This window comes from Pinus tabuliformis, chromosome 7, assembly GCF_031772625.1.
Source record: "Pinus tabuliformis cultivar Carrire ecotype Pingquan chromosome 7, CPIR1, whole genome shotgun sequence".
In the NCBI taxonomy this organism is placed as follows: Eukaryota; Viridiplantae; Streptophyta; class Pinopsida; order Pinales; family Pinaceae; genus Pinus; species Pinus tabuliformis.
Window position 1 is genome coordinate 1,683,763,815 of NC_142293.1, and position 19,291 is coordinate 1,683,783,105.

Below are 19,291 nucleotides of genomic sequence, written 5' to 3' on the forward strand. Positions count from 1 at the left end.
TCCTCTGTTATAAATAAAGCGTTCTCATACGCATAGTAGCTAGTTCTGGTAATGTAATTTTGACTGTTAACGAGCCCATTGTGCTATGACTTTATCTCTATGTTATGACTGCATTTTAATACATGAGAAGACTTTGTTTATAAGCTCAATTCGTAGTTGATTGTTGATTGCCCGAGGTTGTGCAGAGGGCCCCTGTACACACCAAGGTTTTGTTAATTGCTGTATAGTTTCATGCTTTATTTCTTTCTGTTCCTTATGCCATAATCATTTATTTGTATATATTGCATTGCTTATGGCATTCACGTTGATTGCTGTCCATAGTTTTTTATGCTTTCTAACGCTGTTAACTAATCAGTGTCTTCGTTTTAGATTCTAATAGGCAGCCCGGGCATTTGCACATAGCTTTATAATGACTAATGACATGGAATTATTCTTGTCCTTCTGCTGATTTATTTTCTTAGTTTTAATTCCAGCACTGTTTTATTTCTTTCAGTTCTGTTCATTTACTTTTCTGCAAGATAGATATTAGATTACTCATGTCATTTTCAGTTACCTCCAAAAGCGAGAGCGAGTCAAATGGTGAGGGATTGAAGTATGAATGCGTAGTTTGATATTAGTTTATTTTTCTGCAAGTTAGTTATTGAATTTCTCATGTCATTTTCAGTTACCTCCTAAAGCCAGAGTGAGACAAATGGTGAGGGATTGGAGTATGAGTGTGTAGTTTAATATTAGTTTCATTTTCTGCAAATTAGATATCATATTGCTCAAGTTGTTTATGATTACCTCCGAAAGCCAGAGTGAGTCGAATGATGAGGGGTCAGAATATGAGTTGATGTAATGTGATTTTAGTTTACTTTACTTGCAGTTTTTGAATTTCTTTGAGTTCAGTTTCTTTTTATACAGCAGCAAGGATACTGGGTTTCATGGTCACTAGCTCATTGTTTGTTTAATTAGAATAGTGGTACATTTTCATTCTCTTTTAGGAATTGATTTCATCATTGCAAGTTTTAAAACCTTTTTGAAAATTTTGAAGTTTGGAAATCATTTTAAAGGACACCATTGCCTTGAACATTCATATCCATACTTGAATTTTAGAATTGTCATCTCACATTAGGGAATCAACGAAGATAAACCCAAAAACAAACTAAAAATCAAAAATGACAAAAAGAAAGAAATCAGTTATCTTGCATATATAGTGCACCTCACTTCAGTAGTTTACGACTCCTGGATTGGCAATTAATATAGCAATTTAGGACACTCTAAATTGACCAAACATTTTGGTGCCGTTGCCGGGGAAGTGAAAATAGGTAGCCAATTTCTTAAAAAAAAAACAAGAAAATTTCAAGGAAGGTAAAAATTTATAACTTCTCAAAGTATGCTCTCCTCTTGCACCTAGTGTGATCTGGAGGATCAGAAAAGAGAGTTATTGGTTCAATAATTTCTTGAGTATGCTCTCTTCTTGCACCTAGAGTGATTTGGAAAATCAGAAAGAGAATTATTAGCCTGACTTGAAGAAAAATAAAAATGGCATGCACAGAGCAAGAGATTCTAGGGGAAGGTTTATAGCTAGGGCCAAGAGTTTGATTTTTACAACTCCATCTACTTCAAGGCATATACAAGATACACCTCCATCATCTCCAACTCACACTCCTAGCCTTAGGATTCTTGGAATTCAAGGGGCAGCAGCTGAATTAGGAGACTCTCCCACACTATCCACCGAATCTGAGTTAGGAAAAGACCCTTTCTTCACTTCTACAGGAGAACAAATTGTAATTAAGGAAGTAGAATTACCTGAAGAAGAAGAGGTAGAAATTCCTCCTCGTTCGCCATTAAACAATGTAAACTTTGAAACGGGAACTGATACTGTTACCCGTTTTGTAGAGGTGGCAAAAAAATGACCCGATTTTCAAAAGTGTTGATGCAGAATACACATGTTTTTTTTAGAACATGGTTTTTGGAACTTTAATTTTTTTCATGTGCATTAAGTTTTAGAATGGTAGTGAATGGTAGTGATTTTCAGCCTGATTTTAAAAAGTGAGTATTCTGCATCACACCCTTTTTTTAAAAGACCTATTTTTTGACTTTAAATTTTCTAGTGTGTGAAATGTAAAAAATTATTTTTTAAATTTGATAGTTTTTGAAGTCGTCATTGTATTCATATTTTCTTGTTCTCTATCTTAATTTTTTTTTTTTTTTAGTGGGGTTTTTATTGTTTTGCGTTTTTAAATTAGAAAGTTGATAGTTTGAATTTTAGATAATCTACATATTTAGACATCCTTAATTAACTTTTCAATCCACATGAAATAATTGTTTCTAAAAAACAACATTTTTTAACAATGGACATAAAAAATAACCATTTTTAACATAAATATAACAAAAAAACTAAACGTTTTGATAATTTTTTGCTAGAATTAACATGTCAAAATCACAATTTTTATACAAAAATATTAACTAAAAATGGTCAAATAATAGTTTTTTTTATGAATTTCATGTCAAAAAAATAATAATAACAACTTTTTTTTTCAAAAAATAATAATTAACTTAAAAATCAATGCGAAAATCACAGTTGTGCTTTCTCTTTCTTTCACATACCAGACTCTTGATGGAAATTTCACCTCGTTTGAACTTTTCCAATCTGAGATTAGCTTCTTATCACTTAAAGCACTTGAAATATTTGTAGGCATGAGCTCAGGTGGAGTTCGTTCACCAATGTTTTTTGAAGATACGCCTTTAAGACTCTTTGGTCCAGAAAGATTCACAGAAATTTTCCTTGATGCCATTTTCCTAAAAAAAACACATAAATTAGTAAATAAAAAAACATGTTAACTTAAATTAACAACAAAAATATACCATAAATTTTTTATTTGTATAATCAGAATTGCCCAGCCACCTCTAACGAGTAGGCGGGTCGATCGGCGAGCGGGAGGTCAGGTGAGGGATAATGAGGCTAAGTGGACAATTAGGCAAGTATGGGCGAGCACCTACCCATGCGCCCCCCACAACCCCCTGATGACTACATTGAAGCCCCGGCGCCATTAACTTATTTATCTCACGAGAGATCTCTTGTCTGGATTCACTACACATTAATAATTAAAGTAACACGCCTGATCCAATCTGCGAAAATGATGATGATGACAAATCCCTCGATATGATTACCAAGTTATTGTACTCCCTGCATCCATCAAATCTGTGTTTTCTCTTTGTTTCGCTCGCCAACTCTGTATTTCTTCGTGGTCCATCCTTTGCATGCCACACTAGATGTTTGTTTTCAGCTGAATTTTCTGTTTGAACGCCCTACACCCTACCGTCCCCCCACACTCCTGCGCCCCATCCCCCCTCGCCCCCGCCCCCCTCCATCCCCCCAAACCCCCCTTCCACTACCCCCTCGCCCAACCCATTCCCCCCCCCCCTCCGTCGACCCCCGTCCTACGCCCTACACCCTACACCCTACCGTCCCCCCACACTCTCGCGCCCCATCCCCCCTCGCCCCTGCCCCCGCCCCCCTCCATCCCCCCAAACCCCCTTCCACTACCCCCTCGGCCACCCCATTCCCCCCCCCCCCTCGACCCCCGTCCTACCCTTACCCCTACCCACCCCTTCCCCCCCCCCCCCCCCCCCCCCCTACACCCCAGCCTACCCCCCCTACACCCCGGTCCCCCCTTACCGCCGCGCCCTACCCCTACCCCTACCGCAGGTCATTTTATTAATACATTTGTATTTACCTTCTTATAATTTATCCAATTATTTGTTATTTCCTTTTTTATTCTTCATTAAGTCTCTTACTATTTTTAATTTATTTTATTCTTTGTTGACACATTTGATAATTCCTTTTAATAACTTATTAGTTTTATTATACTCTCATTTAATTACTAACTCATTAATTATATTATAATCTCATTTTGTAATTTAGCTTGTTTTTATATAATCATTTCTTTTCATTTATTTGTGCAAATAGCATACTTGATTTATTACTTAGTTTCTTTCTTTCTTTGTTTCTATTTTATTTACAGTTGTGAACTTTTTACTATACTTGCTCTTTTGTTCATTAAATTGTGATTTTCATGCCATTATATATTTTATTGCCAGTATGAGCTGTGCCTTGCCTTTACTAATTGCACATTATCATTACCTTGAGAAAGATTTGCTTTGCTAAAAGAAATAACATGCTTATGTGAAAATATTATCATTCATATGCGTCATTCTAAAATATTAGGTAATAAATTAATGAAATAAATTTCGTTTCTGCTTCTTTATAGCACTTGAAAACCTCATTACCTTGTTTCTATCATGGTTACGTGACAAAAAAGTTAATTAAATCACTTATATTATGCATTTTTACTATTATTTAATTCAATGAATTATCCTTTATACTTTGTGTTTATAACGAACTTTTTATCTACCTATTTGATTTAATTATCTTTCGACTAAACACTTCATATTCACAAATTTATTAAAAACACGCGTGAAAAACATCCTAAATTTGGTAGACTATTTTATAGGCTCATGGGTCCAGCGACGTAATCCATGACATGGAAAGCATTAATTTTGGGCAGATGGACGTTAATATTTTGTAGAATATATCCTCTGTAGTAAAGCTTTTCTATCATCTTACTTAGATAATACCAAACGTGCACGTGGATGCGAGAAATTTGAAAGGACAGATTCGTAACTTAAAGCATGCCACACTAATTTGGTTTTAGGCGTATAACATAGCATTTCAAGCTGTTTGAGTAGAATCGTGCTTGGCTTTATTGTTTCCGATATTCACCAATTTGCCATACTCAGCTCCTAATCCCATGTCTTAAGGTTCAATATGGATTTAACTATTTAGAATTTAACATCAGAAATATTTTGGAATCCAATAAATATAAGCAAAAATTTAATTGATGCTCATCAATTCTAAAATATTCTTAAATAAATTCAACAAATTCGAAAATATTCCTGAAAATTTATAATTTAAATAAAAGCAAGTACCCCATATGAAAAATTAAATAATATATCACAGCACAACAAAATTTATTGAACAATAAACCAACGAAGATGATTCACGAAATGCAACGAGTTCGGCAGAACTGTCGGGACTCACTTTTATTGCAACGAATATGCCGTGAGGAATTCCATTAAACGTGTTTGCATGGTGGAACTAATTGAATTCCAGCATGTGTGGATGTCAGTTTTATTTCTTTATTTTGAGTATTTTCAGGTTGGCAGAGGAAGAATATCGACAAACCTGATGTGCTTTATTTCATTCATCTTCTTAATATTTTCTGGTTTACAGAGGAAGAATATTGACAAAGCTGATGTGCAGCTGCAACCCTATATTGAAATTTGAAGGTATGGGATATTTGCAATAAGTTCCACCGAAAAGTGACGGTGAACTAAGTCATCTTGTAAAACATATATGCCATAAAAAATACATTTACCCCGGGCCTTGAAAAGCAAATAATCCACACATTCCCATCACAAAATTCATACTGATTTTCTTTCTGCAGTCTTATCTTCCCCGTGATTCCAAGACTGTTGCAATAACATATCGGAAATTCATAATGACATGATAAGAAACCAAACACCTGAAGTTTTAATAATATATGTTTGGAGAATTACACCATAACCCACAGCGCTGAAGCATAGGCTTGGGAGGGAATTCCACGCATCAAATGACGATCCAAGCACCCTCGAGCGGCGCGTCGATTCCCGGAATCGACCCGCCGCCGGTCGGGCGGGGCGGGGCGGCCCGGGGGTGGCGCCGCCCGGCGGGGCGGCCCGGGGGTGGCGCTGCGGGCGGCGCCACCCCCGGGCCGCCCCGCCCCGCCCGACCGGCGGTGGGTCGATTCCGGGAATCGACCTGCCGCCGGTCTGGCGGGGCGGGGCGGCCCGGGGGTGCCGCTGCCGCCGAGGGGATCTGCCATGCTTTAAAACGGGAGCTTCCCACAACACGTATCGCACTCATATCAAGTTTATAACAGGTAAAGCTGCAGCATAAAAATATAATTTTAACGTTGTTGATCATTTTTGTATGCCTCAAGTTCGCGAACATTAAAACCCTTCAAATTTCCAAAATCCACCTTTGTTATTTCAGTTTTAATGTCTTTCAAGCAGGGACGCTAGTCTGTTGTTAATTCGATCTTTCAAATAAATTAAAGGAATTTATCCACTTTAAAAATCATTAAAAAATAATTGAAAATTACTGGGATGAAAAGTCGACTTTTCATTTACACTGGACAGGTTACAGAAAGAACACACCAGACGACTTGAAAGTTGAAATAACTGAAGAAAGGACGTCTGTCTGTGGTTATTCTGTTGTGTTTCATTTACATCTATTCTGTTCTGTTCAACCACACTCTGCTCTTCCAGTAAAATGCTTCACAAATCGTTTAATGATATGTTCATTCAGCAAATCTGTGTATGTGGATCTAATGGATATTTCATTCAATGTAGTGCTGCCTCTGAACCTTAGTATAGGTGTAATAGTTGCATGTGCCATTGTACTTTGTTATTGTTTGGTGTCAACCAGAGAGAAGGCTGAGAAAAAGTAGTTCTTAAATATATTTCACCTATTTTTTACGAGTCACATCAGATGCCATGGTTTTCCAAAGCCACAGGTATCACGATGGAAAATTGTGAGACTTAGAAAAAGACATCAATCTTTTTTTTTTGCATATTTACAAAGAAGCTTGGTGCGTTATTTAGAACTGAGCAGTGTTTGTTTCTTAAATAATTTTGGTAATTTTAATTTAACCAAGAACTCAGACACCAACCAATAATGTGATATTTAAACAATTCTATTTACCATGGTTGAATTTTCTTTTACTTTTAAATATACAATGAATAGTTAGCACAGTGATACTAAAGCAGCTCACTTTTTGTGGAAACGAGGGATTGTTGTGACGGGTGTCCATTTTAGTTAAGATTATAAAATAATTTATATCAATGTTGATAGTTATTTATGGACATGTGGTGAATTAGACTTAAAGTATATAAAACAAATTATTTATATATTTGAATCCCATTAATATAAGTGAATCCAATTAATAAAGTCGACTAATTGGATTCAATTTAAATCAATTTTATTTAAATCAATTTTAGATATACTTTATATAAGCAATTGATAAACTCATGGTCGTCGATGTTCAAAACGTTGTATGTATTTTTCACAAGCATAGCTGCAATATCCATTCTTAAAATTGTAATTGTTTTAATAAGACTTTAGGTTTGTGTTTTAATAGATTTGAGATTCATATCCATTAGATCCACATACACAGATTTGCTGAATGAACATATCATTAAACGATTTGTGAAGCATTTTACTGGAGGAGCAGAGTGTGGTTGAACAGAACAGAATAGATGTAAATGAAACACAACAGAATAACCACAGACAGACGTCCTTTCTTCAGTTATTTCAACTTTCAAGTCGTCTGGTGTGTTCTTTCTGTAACCTGTCCAGTGTAAATGAAAAGTCGACTTTTCATCCCAGTAATTTTCAATTATTTTTTAATGATTTTTAAAGTGGATAAATTCCTTTAATTTATTTGAAAGATCGAATTAACAACAAACTAGCATTCCTGCTTGAAAGACATTAAAACTGAAATAACAAAGGTGGATTTTGGAAATTTGAAGGGTTTTAATGTTCGCGAACTTGAGGCATACAAAAATGATCAACAACGTTAAAATTATATTTTTATGTTGCAGCTTTACCTGTTATAAACTTGATATGAGTGCGATACGTGTTGTGGGAAGCTCCCGTTTTAAACCATGGCAGATCCCCTCGGCGGCAGCGGCACCCCCGGGCCGCCCCGCCCCGCCAGACCGGTGGCGGGTCGATTCCCGGAATCGACCCGCCGCCGGTTGGGCGGGGCGGGGCGGCCCGGGGGTGGCGCCGCCCTCAGCGCCACCCCCGGGCCGCCCCGCCCCGCCCGACCGGCGGCGGGTCGATTCCGGGAATCGACGCGCCGCTCGAGGGTGCTTGGATCGTCATTTGATGCGTGGAATTCCCTCCCAAGCCTATGCTTCAGCGCCGTGGGTTATGGTGTAATTCTCCAAACATATATTATTAAAACTTCAGGTGTTTGGTTTCTTATCATGTCATTATGAATTTCCGATATGTTATTGCAACAGTCTTGGAATCACGGGGAAGATAAGACTGCAGAAAGAAAATCAGTATGAATTTTGTGATGGGAATGTGTGGATTATTTGCTTTTCAAGGCCCGGGGTAAATGTATTTTTTATGGCATATATGTTTTACAAGATGACTTAGTTCACCGTCACTTTTCGGTGGAACTTATTGCAAATATCCCATACCTTCAAATTTCAATATAGGGTTGCAGCTGCACATCAGCTTTGTCAATATTCTTCCTCTGTAAACCAGAAAATACTAAGAAGATGAATGAAATAAAGCACATCAGGTTTGTCGATATTCTTCCTCTGCCAACCTGAAAATACTCAAAATAAAGAAATAAAACTGACATCCACACATGCTGGAATTCAATTAGTTCCACCATGCAAACACGTTTAATGGAATTCCTCACGACATATTCGTTGCAATAAAAGTGAGTCCCGACAGTTCTGCCGAACTCGTTGCCTTTCGTGAATCATCTTCGTTGGTTTATTGTTCAATAAATTTTGTTGTGCTGTGATATATTATTTAATTTTTCATATGGGGTACTTGCTTTTATTTAAATTATAAATTTTCAGGAATATTTTCGAATTTGTTAAATTTATTTAAGAATATTTTAGAATTGATGAGCATCAATTAAATTTTTGCTTATATTTATTGGATTCCAAAATATTTCTGATGTTAAATTCTAAATATTTAAATCCATATTGAACCTTAAGACATGGGATTAGGAGCTGAGTATGGCAAATTGGTGAATATCAGAAACAATAAAGCCAAGCACGATTCTACTCAAACAGCTTGAAATGCTATGTTATACGCCTAAAACCAAATTAGTGTGGCATGCTTTAAGTTACGAATCTGTCCTTTCAAATTTCTCGCATCCACGTGCACGTTTGGTATTATCTAAGTAAGATGATAGAAAAGCTTTACTACAGAGGATATATTCTACAAAATATTAACGTCCATCTGCCCAAAATTAATGCTTTCCATGTCATGGATTACGTCGCTGGACCCATGAGCCTATAAAATAGGCTACCAAATTTAGGATGTTTTTCATGCGTGTTTTTAATAAATTTGTGAATATGAAGTGTTTAGTCGAAAGATAATTAAATCAAATAGGTAGATAAAAAGTTCGTTATAAACACAAAGTATAAAGGATAATTCATTGAATTAAATAATAGTAAAAATGCATAATATAAGTGATTTAATTAACTTTTTTGTCACGTAACCATGATAGAAACAAGGTAACGAGGTTTTCAAGTGCTATAAAGAAGCAGAAACGAAATTTATTTCATTAATTTATTACCTAATATTTTAGAATGACGCATATGAATGATAATATTTTCACATAAGCATGTTATTTCTTTTAGCAAAGCAAATCTTTCTCAAGGTAATGATAATGTGCAATTAGTAAAGGCAAGGCATAGCTCATACTGGCAATAAAATATATAATGGCATGAAAATCACAATTTAATGAACAAAAGAGCAAGTATAGTAAAAAGTTCACAACTATAAATAAAATAGAAACAAAGAAAGAAAGAAACTAAGTAATAAATCAAGTATGCTATTTGCACAAATAAATGAAAAGAAATGATTATATAAAAACAAGCTAAATTACAAAATGAGATTATAATATGATTAATGAGTTAGTAATTAAATGAGAGTATAATAAAACTAATAAGTTATTAAAAGGAATTATCAAATGTGTCAACAAAGAATAAAATAAATTAAAAATAGTAAGAGACTTAATGAAGAATAAAAAAGGAAATAACAAATAATTGGATAAATTATAAGAAAGTAAATACAAATGTATTAATAAAATGACCCGCGGTAGGGGTAGGGGTAGGGCACGGCGGTTAGGGGGGGGGTAGGGCGGGGGGGGGGGGGGAAGGGGGGGGTAGGGGTAGGGGTAGGGCGGGGGGGTAAGGGGGGGGTAGGGCGAGGTAGAGGGGGGTGGAGGGGGGGGTTACGGAGGGGGCGGGGTGTGGTTGAAAACATGTTAAATTTATACTTAAGAAAGAAAAATGATATTCTACCAGAAGCATTAATGTGTTTTTTCCTTAAAATTTAACTTTGTTTTAGACATAAAAAAATGGTTTTATTAGCATTTTTTAAAAAGTATGAAAATTGACCCTAAAAAAAAAATCATTATTCCAGTATCAACACTTTCGTTCTGAAGCTATATTTTGCAGGAAAATTTCGTAGAAAATTTCGTAGAAAATTTCGTAGTCACTGCCATTTTTAAAATAGCCGCAAAATTGACACCTAAAAAAAAAATCATTATTCCAGTATCAACACTTTCGTTCTGAAGCTATATTTTGCAGGAAAATTTCGTAGTCACTGCCATTTTTAAAAGAGCCGCAAAATTGACACCTAAAAAAAAAAAACATCGTTCCAGTATACACACTTTTCGTTTTGAGCACTGTTTTTGTGGTTTTTTTGGGGTTTTTGGGCCAGAGTTCCCGTTTTGAGTTTATAGTTCCCGTTTCAAAGTTTACATTGTTATTAGTAGAAGAACTAGAGGACTCTGAAATCTCTGAGGAAACTATCATGAGAGAAGAAGTAGTAAACGGATTTGGAGGAGGAGGTAGAGGTAGAGGTAGAGGAGGAGGAAACAATGGAGGAGGTAGAGGTAACAATGGGGGAAATAGGGATGGAGATAACTCATTTGGATTTCCTATAGTTGATGAGGAATCTCGTACAACAATGAAAAACATCTCACCATCTGTCCTCCCAAACTTTTATGGGTTGTGAAGTGAGGATCCTGAAACATTTCTATTTGAGTTTGAAGTCGTGTGCCGAACTTATGATTATATGGAAGACTCTCAAAAACTCAAATTGTTTCCTTCAACATTGAAGGGAGCTGCTCTAAAATGGTTCATGGGATTAGTCACTCAATCTATTAGGACTTGGAATGATATGAAACAAACATTTTTGGATAGATACCTGGACTATTGTATGCCCACCAATCATAAGGATGAGGTATTCAAAATGGTGCAAAAAGAAGATGAAAACTTGGAAGATTTACTTGAAAGATTTCAATACAACCTGAAATGAGAAAAAATGAATAACTTAGATGAGGAAACCTTGAAAGCCCTTCTATTAAAAGCCATTAGAGATGAATGGATAGATATTTTAAACATGATGGGAAAATGAGATATTTCTCAACTTCCACTTCATGATATAGCAGAACTATGTGTCCATCTCTCAAGGGGAAATTTATCTAAAACTAGAAAAGGGCTTAGAGATCCTTCTCTCATTAGAGCAAACAAATCTGCAACTGGATCAGTAAGTAGGGCTGATATTGGCAACATGCTTGACGAGTTCAAAACTGGTATTTTAGGGAGCCTTAGTGAGCAACTAGACACCCTTAAAATAAAAAACAAGCAGAAAGCTGAAGCTGAAGCTTTGGCCATCTTTTGTCCAAAATGTAGGAAGAAACATGCTCTAAGGGAATGCTCCTTGGATGCAAAAGTTGTAGAAACATGTATGATTTGTTCAGAAAGCCATGAGACCAAGGATTGTCCTTCAATTCCTGGGCTCAACATTGTCTTTCAAGAAGATCCAAATTCAATTGAGTCTCTCTGCTTTGTTTCAAGGAGACCTTGGCAGGGGCAACAAAATCAAGGGTTTAACAACCCCACAAACTTTCAACCCCCACCAAATTGAATCCTTGGCAACAACCTTGGTCCCAACCTCAAAATCAATTTCAATCATGGGTACAAGGTATGCAAAATCCTTATGGGATATTTGTTCAATTTTATCAATATCCTCCATCTTTTCAAAATCAACAAGCTCCACAGCTTTCAAATCAAAATCCACAACTTTCATTGCCGTTTCCACAACAACAACAACCTTCTCAACAAAATCCAAATTCCCAACTCTTGCTTCCATTCCAAAAAAAGACAAATCAACTACCTTCCTAGCCATTGCCAAATCCCAATAATAAAAATCCTCAAAATGCTTACATGGTAGAAGGACAACAGTTTCCTACCTACATGATTGTTCCTCTCAATGATGTACAACTCAGATATGGTAGAGTTTTAGAAAATCCTTCTATAGATGCTCAAAAGAAAATCATTTCTAAGGAAGATTCTCTTGAAGCCAATAAAGGTTCTAAAGCATCTCTTCAAAACCCAAGCACTCAAAAAGAAAAAGAAAAAGATTCATCCCCCACAACTCTTATAGTTGAGCAACCTGTATTTTCATCCACACCACCTTTTCCTGAAAGATTACAAATTGGAAAAGGAGTGGAAAAACAAATCTTGTTGCCTGACCATGATTTTCTAGATGAATTAAAGAATGTCTGTATCAAGATTCCCTTGCTACAAGCCATTAGCGAGATTCCTATTCTAGCAAAAACAATAAAGGAGTTGAGTCTCAAAAGACCAGGAAGGAAACCAAGAGATACAAGAAGAATCCACCTGGTAGGAAAAATTGCAGATATCATGATGGGAAAAATTACCATGCAGAAGTATGTAGATCCTGGTAGTCCAATTGTCAAAACACATATCAATGGGGTAGAAATTCCAAATACTTTGATTGATTTAGGGGCTGCTATCAATATTATGAGTAGACAGACTATGGAACAGCTAAAACTTCCTAATCTTCTTTTTACACCTACTGTACTGCAACTTGCAGATCGATCAATTATCAAACCAGATGGTGTATTGGAAGACATTTCGGTCTCCTTAGATTCTTGGGAATATCCAATAGATTTCATAATTTTAACTCCCAAGAGTAATCTAGGAGGGCACCCACTCATCTTAGGAAGACCTTGGCTAGCCACAGTTGATGCTTTCATCAGTTGTAGATCTGGGGATATGTACATTTCTGATGGTAATTCGACAAAGAAATTCAATTTGTATCCTCCAGCAAAAGCAATTACAGAAGTAGGAGATAATGAATGGGTCGATGATGAGGACACTATACAACCTATCTTTACCATTTCTGAAATTAGTGAAGATAGTCAAATTCTGAACACATTAGAAAATTTTGAAACATCTTCAGAATACGACCACACACAATTTCGGTTAGATTCTGACATTGAGTATCTATCATTGAGACAAATGTCTCTTTACTCTATGGAAGAGTTTGGTAGTTCCGCCATTGATATTTTTCCAGGTAGTTGCAAAAACATTCTACTGCATTTTCATGGGAGTATACTGATATGAAAGGTATTGAGGGCTAAGACTTGCATTCATCATATCTACATCGAGGAAAATAATAGACCAATTAGACAACCTCAGAGAAGGATGAATCCAAACCTTAGGGAGATAGTGAAAGAGGAGCTCCAAAAACTACTCAATATAAACTTCCTTTATCCAATTTCAGATAGCCGATGGGTTTCTCCTTTGGTTATAGTACCTAAAAAGAATGGTAAATGGAGAGTATGCATTGATTATAGGGAATTGAATAAAACAACTTTGAAGGATCACTTTCCTGTGCCCTTTATCGATCACGTATTAGATACTCTAGCAGGAAAAAAGTACTTTTCATTTTTGGATGGTTTTAGTGGCTATAATCAAATTCAGGTAGCACCTGAAGATCAAGATAAGACCACATTTACCTGTCCATGGGGAAATTTTGCTTACTGAGGGCATCCTTTTGGATTATGTAATGCACCCGCGACATTTCAAAGAGCAGTACTAGGAATCTTTTCTGATCTAATCCATGATTGTGTAGAGGTTTATATGGATGATTTTACAGTTTATGGTAATTCATTTGAAGAGGCATTAGAGAATTTGGAAAAAGTCCTTATAAGATTTCAAGAAACAAACCTTTCATTGAGTCATGAAAAATGCTTTATGATGTTTACTGAAGGTATTTTTTTGGGACATCACATTTTAGGGGATGGGATTAAAGTTGATAGATCAAAAGTTGAAGTCATCTCCAAGTTGCCTATTCCAAATTGTCAAAAAGATGTTAGAAGTTTTCTGGGATTTACTGGGTACTATAGAAGATTTATAGAAAACTTCACCAAAATAGCATCTCCACTCTTCAAATTTCTTACAAAAGACTGTGAATTCAAATGGGATCCTGATTGTCAGTCAGCATTTGAAACTTTGAAAACAAGAATATCTAAAGCACCCATCTTGAGAGGGCCAAATTGGAAACTTCATTTCCATATTTCTACAGATGCTTCAGATATAGCTCTAGGAGCTGTGTTGGGTCAAAAGGATTTAGTTCCTTATGCCATTTACTACACCAGTAAAAATTTGACTCCCACTGAGTTGAACTATACTATGACTGGAAAAGAGTTCTTAGCTATTGTTCATGCAATCAATAAGTTTAGACATTATATAACAGGCTATGAAACTTTTGTCCATACTGATCATTCTGCGATTAGATATCTAATGAACAAACCTGTTACTAATGGCAGAGTTATAAGATGGCTCTTACTTTTACAGGAATTCAATATTACTGTGTTGGATAGACCAGGGAAACAAAATACAGTAGCTGATTTCTTGTCTAGGATCCAAAATACTAAAGAAGATTCTCCTGTAGAGGATAAGTTTTCAGATGAATATTTATTTGCAGTAACTACTAAGACTCCTTGGTATGCAGATATTGCTAACTATTTGGTTACAAGGAAACTACCTCCACATCTATTTCCTAGTGAAAGAAGAAAGATTATTCAGGAGAGTTCAAAATATTCATGAATTTCTAACGAATTGTTTAAAACAGGGCCAGATTTTTTGATCGGAATATGTGTTAGGGAAGATGAAATGCCTGACATACTCAAGGCATGTCATGATGAACCATGCGGTGGACACTTTGCTGACAAAAGGACGGCTTATAAAATCATTTCTTTAGGATATCATTGGCCTTCCCTCTTCAAAGATACAAAAGAATATGTCAAAAGGTGTGAAAGCTGCCAAAGAGTAGGGAAACTGACTCTTTCAAATGAAATGCCATTACAACCACAAGTACTCATCTAACCCTTTGAAAAATGGGCTTTATATTTCATTGGACCCATTAATCCACCATCTAAACAAAAGAAGTATATATTGGTATGTATTGATTATGTCACTAAATGGGTAGAAGCCAAAGCATTACTTTCTGCTACTGAAAATTCCGTTCTTAGTTTTCTTTATCAGGATATTTTTACTAGCTTTGGTGTCCCAAGAGAAATTGTGACAGATCAGGGAAGTCAATTTACATCCAACATGATGGAGAAGCTAATGGAAGAATACAAAATCAAGCACAAAAAATCTACTCCTTACCATCCGCAAGCAAATGGCCAAGTGGAGTCTACAAACAAAGTTATTGAAAGCATCATCACCAAAAATGTTCATCTACACAGAAGAGATTGGGAAGAAAGGCTTCATGAAGCCTTATGGGCCTACAAAACTACATGGAGGAATACAATAGGACATTCTCCCTATGAACTTGTTTATGGGAAAGAAGTCCTGCTCCCCATTGAGTTTCAAGTCAAAACTTTCAAGATGGCAGTTCAGTTGGGGATGGATCTATCAGAAGCCCAAAAGCACAGAATGGAGCAGTTGAATGAGCTGGATGAGATCAGACAAGAAGCAATCCTAAGAACTGATCTAGTTCAACATCAAAGAGCTAAGTGGCATGACAAATACATCAAAGAGAAAAAGTTTCAAGAGGGAGATTGGGCATTACTATTTGATTCCAAGTTTAAAGACTTCAAAGGTAAATTTCAAACTCATTGTCTTGGGCTATATGAGATTGACAAAGTCTTTAGCAATGGAGCAGTAAGAATCAAGACCATTGATGAATTTCAAACTGCTCTTATTTTGAATGGCCACAGATTAAAGATGTACCATAAGCCACTTTCAAAAGAGGAATTTGTCGAAATGTTTCAAGAGAATTCTGCAATAAGGTTGGTGAAGAAGAATCCTTCTTCTCCACCAGCCTAGCCTTTGTTCCTTTCTGTTAAAAAAAAATAAAAAATTGTATAAGCCTGAAAACCAATCACTAATTGGCAGTCTTATACAGAAAATATAGAGTGAAAATTAGGAACACCTGACACCCTATATTTTCCAAAAAAAAATCTCTCTTTCTTTCCCATTTTCACTTCACTTCATTTTCATTCCACTCCATTTCATTTTCATTCCACTCCACTCCATTTCATCCCACTCCATTTCATCAATAAAAGTCTCTTTCATGACCAATTTCATTCAGTTAGTTATTATCTAGCTATCTTTATTCAGCCAAGTGGTTGCTGTGTCAGTTTCCGCAGCTGGAACAGCCAGAAGCAGTTTCCGCAGCCACCACTCTGTTTTTCAAATTGACAGTCAAGATGTTAGTTCAATAATCATGAAAATGCATGTATGACTGAGGATATATTATGAAGACATTGAGCATCTAAATGCATCAATAAGGAGCAGTTGATTAAGAGCTAACGGACAACAAATGGTGAAGATTCCAAGGTATGAGTAAAACTTTCTTTCAAATAGCAATCAAAGGCACAATTTTGCATAGTTATTAATCCATAAGCTCCACTATATGCAATGATTACCATGATAGCTCCATTACCATTCCACGACATTCCTCCACGAACCATGCATTTATTCCCTAAACGGTCTCATGATTAATTTTCGGGTTTAACTCGTAGTTGACTGCACTTTCACACTCCACTTGTAATCATGAGATGTGACCCATTTAATTACGACTCCTCTCCATCGCATAATTTCTGCAGCCATTTCATAAACGTGTTAACATCTCCTACGCAACCGTTCAGTTTAAAAATTCTGGGTTCACTTCACTCCCCTGCCATTTTATTGAAGCCACGGCTACATTACCACCTCGTTCACATATGTCTCCACTCTATTTCATGAACTCACCTCGGCTGCCTGTCCTCTGTTTCCGCTTACAGTCCCTAAACACTCCCGTTACCTGTTCTCCAGCTTCCATTTTTAGCCACTTTTTTCTTCTCCATAAACCCCGTAACCTAGCCATCTTAGCGGACGAATTTCAAACACAACAAAGGATGGGTCGGTTATTGAGGGCAGAACCGGAAGGGCCCAAGTTCTTAGAAGGATACCCTCAAGTAAAAGACTTGTTGAAGAAGGAAAAATGGCTACGTTTCATTCAAAAATTTAAGGGCCACAATAAGGAGATAACAAAAGCTTTTGCAAGGTATTTTAACGGCCAGGTGGTGGAAATTGGGGACCTTAAATTCACAGTCACCGAAGCATCCATAGCAGTTGCTACAGACCTACCCCAGGAAGGTGAACGCTGGTTCAAGAGCAAGAGTTTGGACGAACAGGCTTGGAGAGTCATATTATGCAACCCAGGTATGGACGTAACTGTATTCACAAGAGGAATTCATGTTCATGCATTAAAAGAAGAGTGGGTCAGCTTACTGTTAATCATTCAAAAGTTCATTACTTGTGAAGGCCGTTTTGGAGCAATGTACATGTATCATACTCAGTTATTGATGAACTTTTTAGAGAACCAAACCCTCAATGTGCCCTACTTCTTATTGCTGAGCTTGAAAAATATGTGCACAACAGTCCAAAAGAACATAGAAGACATAGAGTCTCATTTATATCATCATGGGCTTGTGAGAATTCTAATTGAAGACCAATTGAAGAAAAATAGGGATACCTGGGAATGAGTTTTAGTAAGAAACTACTTTCAAGAGCCATCCGAGGCACCTAAAAGCAGTACACCAAAAACACTAAGAAGGAGTAGGAGAAAAGAGAAAAGTGCAATAATTCAAGACTCTCCTATTAGCAAAACTAAAGAAGTTGATCAAAAAGAGAAGGAGGAAAGAACCAAGGATGGAAAACAGAGAAAATTGAAAGGAAAAAGAAGCATAGAGGATGTCTACCAATCACCAAAACCATCTATAGAGGAAGACTATCAAGTGTTGTCTGAAATACTAGTGCATCTTCGAAAACAAGCGGCTACAGCCAAGAAGAAAGAAAAAGGAAAATAGAGTATGGAAGAAGAGAGTACTAGCCCACAACATTTAAGAAGAAGCAACAGGCTTAGAGGAAAGTGGAGGAAAACACAAATAAAAGGACCCCACTTTATTGACTTGGGTGGGGAAACACCCGAGAAACCTCCAGCTGGCCGTAGCCCACCTCATCCTCAACCAAATATTGAAACCAGTTCTCTAGATGTTGATATAAGTCCTTCTCAGCCAGAGTTAGAAATCAGTCCTCCTCCTCAACAAGACTTTGAGATCAGCCCAAGGAAAACACCCGAAATAGACCCAAATCAGCAAGAGGTGTATGATTATCTAGAATCCTTAGAGAAGACAGCTGCAGGCCCGAGCACGTCATCCACTCTGCCTCACATAGCACAAGAAGCACAAGTCCAATCATTGAAACAAGAAGTGTTTGAATTGGAGGTCTTAAACAGGCACATTAAACAAGAAAATGAAGCATTAAAGGAGCAAAGCAAACTGGACAAGATCATTCATGACAACACTATGTTACATCTGGGACTGTGGCAGAAAAAGAACAAGAAATTAAAGAAAAAGTGCAGGAAGTTGAGTAGGGAATTGATCAGTCTCAAATTCAGATGTTTAATGAGGAAGCCCAGGATGGTAGTAGCACCAAGGAAGAGGAGAAGAGGACTGGATGTATTGGCAGAAGCTTCAGAACACATGGACTAAAGAGGGGATGATCAAAATTTTGGTTGCATGAGGACATGCAACACCTTCACAGTGGGGGTATGTTGAGTCCCAAACTTGCATCTTCCCTATACACCTTTCTAACCTTTTTTTCCATTTACTTGGACCTCCTAAGCTATCAAATCATTGCATATTAGTTTAAAAGGAGCATATAAAATGGTTTCCTAACTATGTCTTGTGTCTACTGTTTGATTTAGATTTTTGCTCATTCAGCTGCGGAATCTTATCACTTTTCGCAGCCAGTTCAACTTTCCGCAACCTTTTTGTTGAAGTCTATGTTACAGGTTTCTTCAGGTGAATCCGGCCACATGGGCAAGTTGCAAATGACGTGGACATGGACCGTGTCCTATTGGCTCAGTTGAATCTGTGAGAGAAGGCCATGGTCAAAGATAGTCAAGCGATGGTCAACCTAAGAGTCCTACGGTGACAGAACTCTGTTTTTCACCACGTGAAGACTTGTGTGGCCGTTTCTAAATCTCAGGAGACGTGTTAACACCTGGGGACTGCTCCATGAACCGAATCCAACAACCACCCTCCTTAGATTTAATCTTCATGGCTAC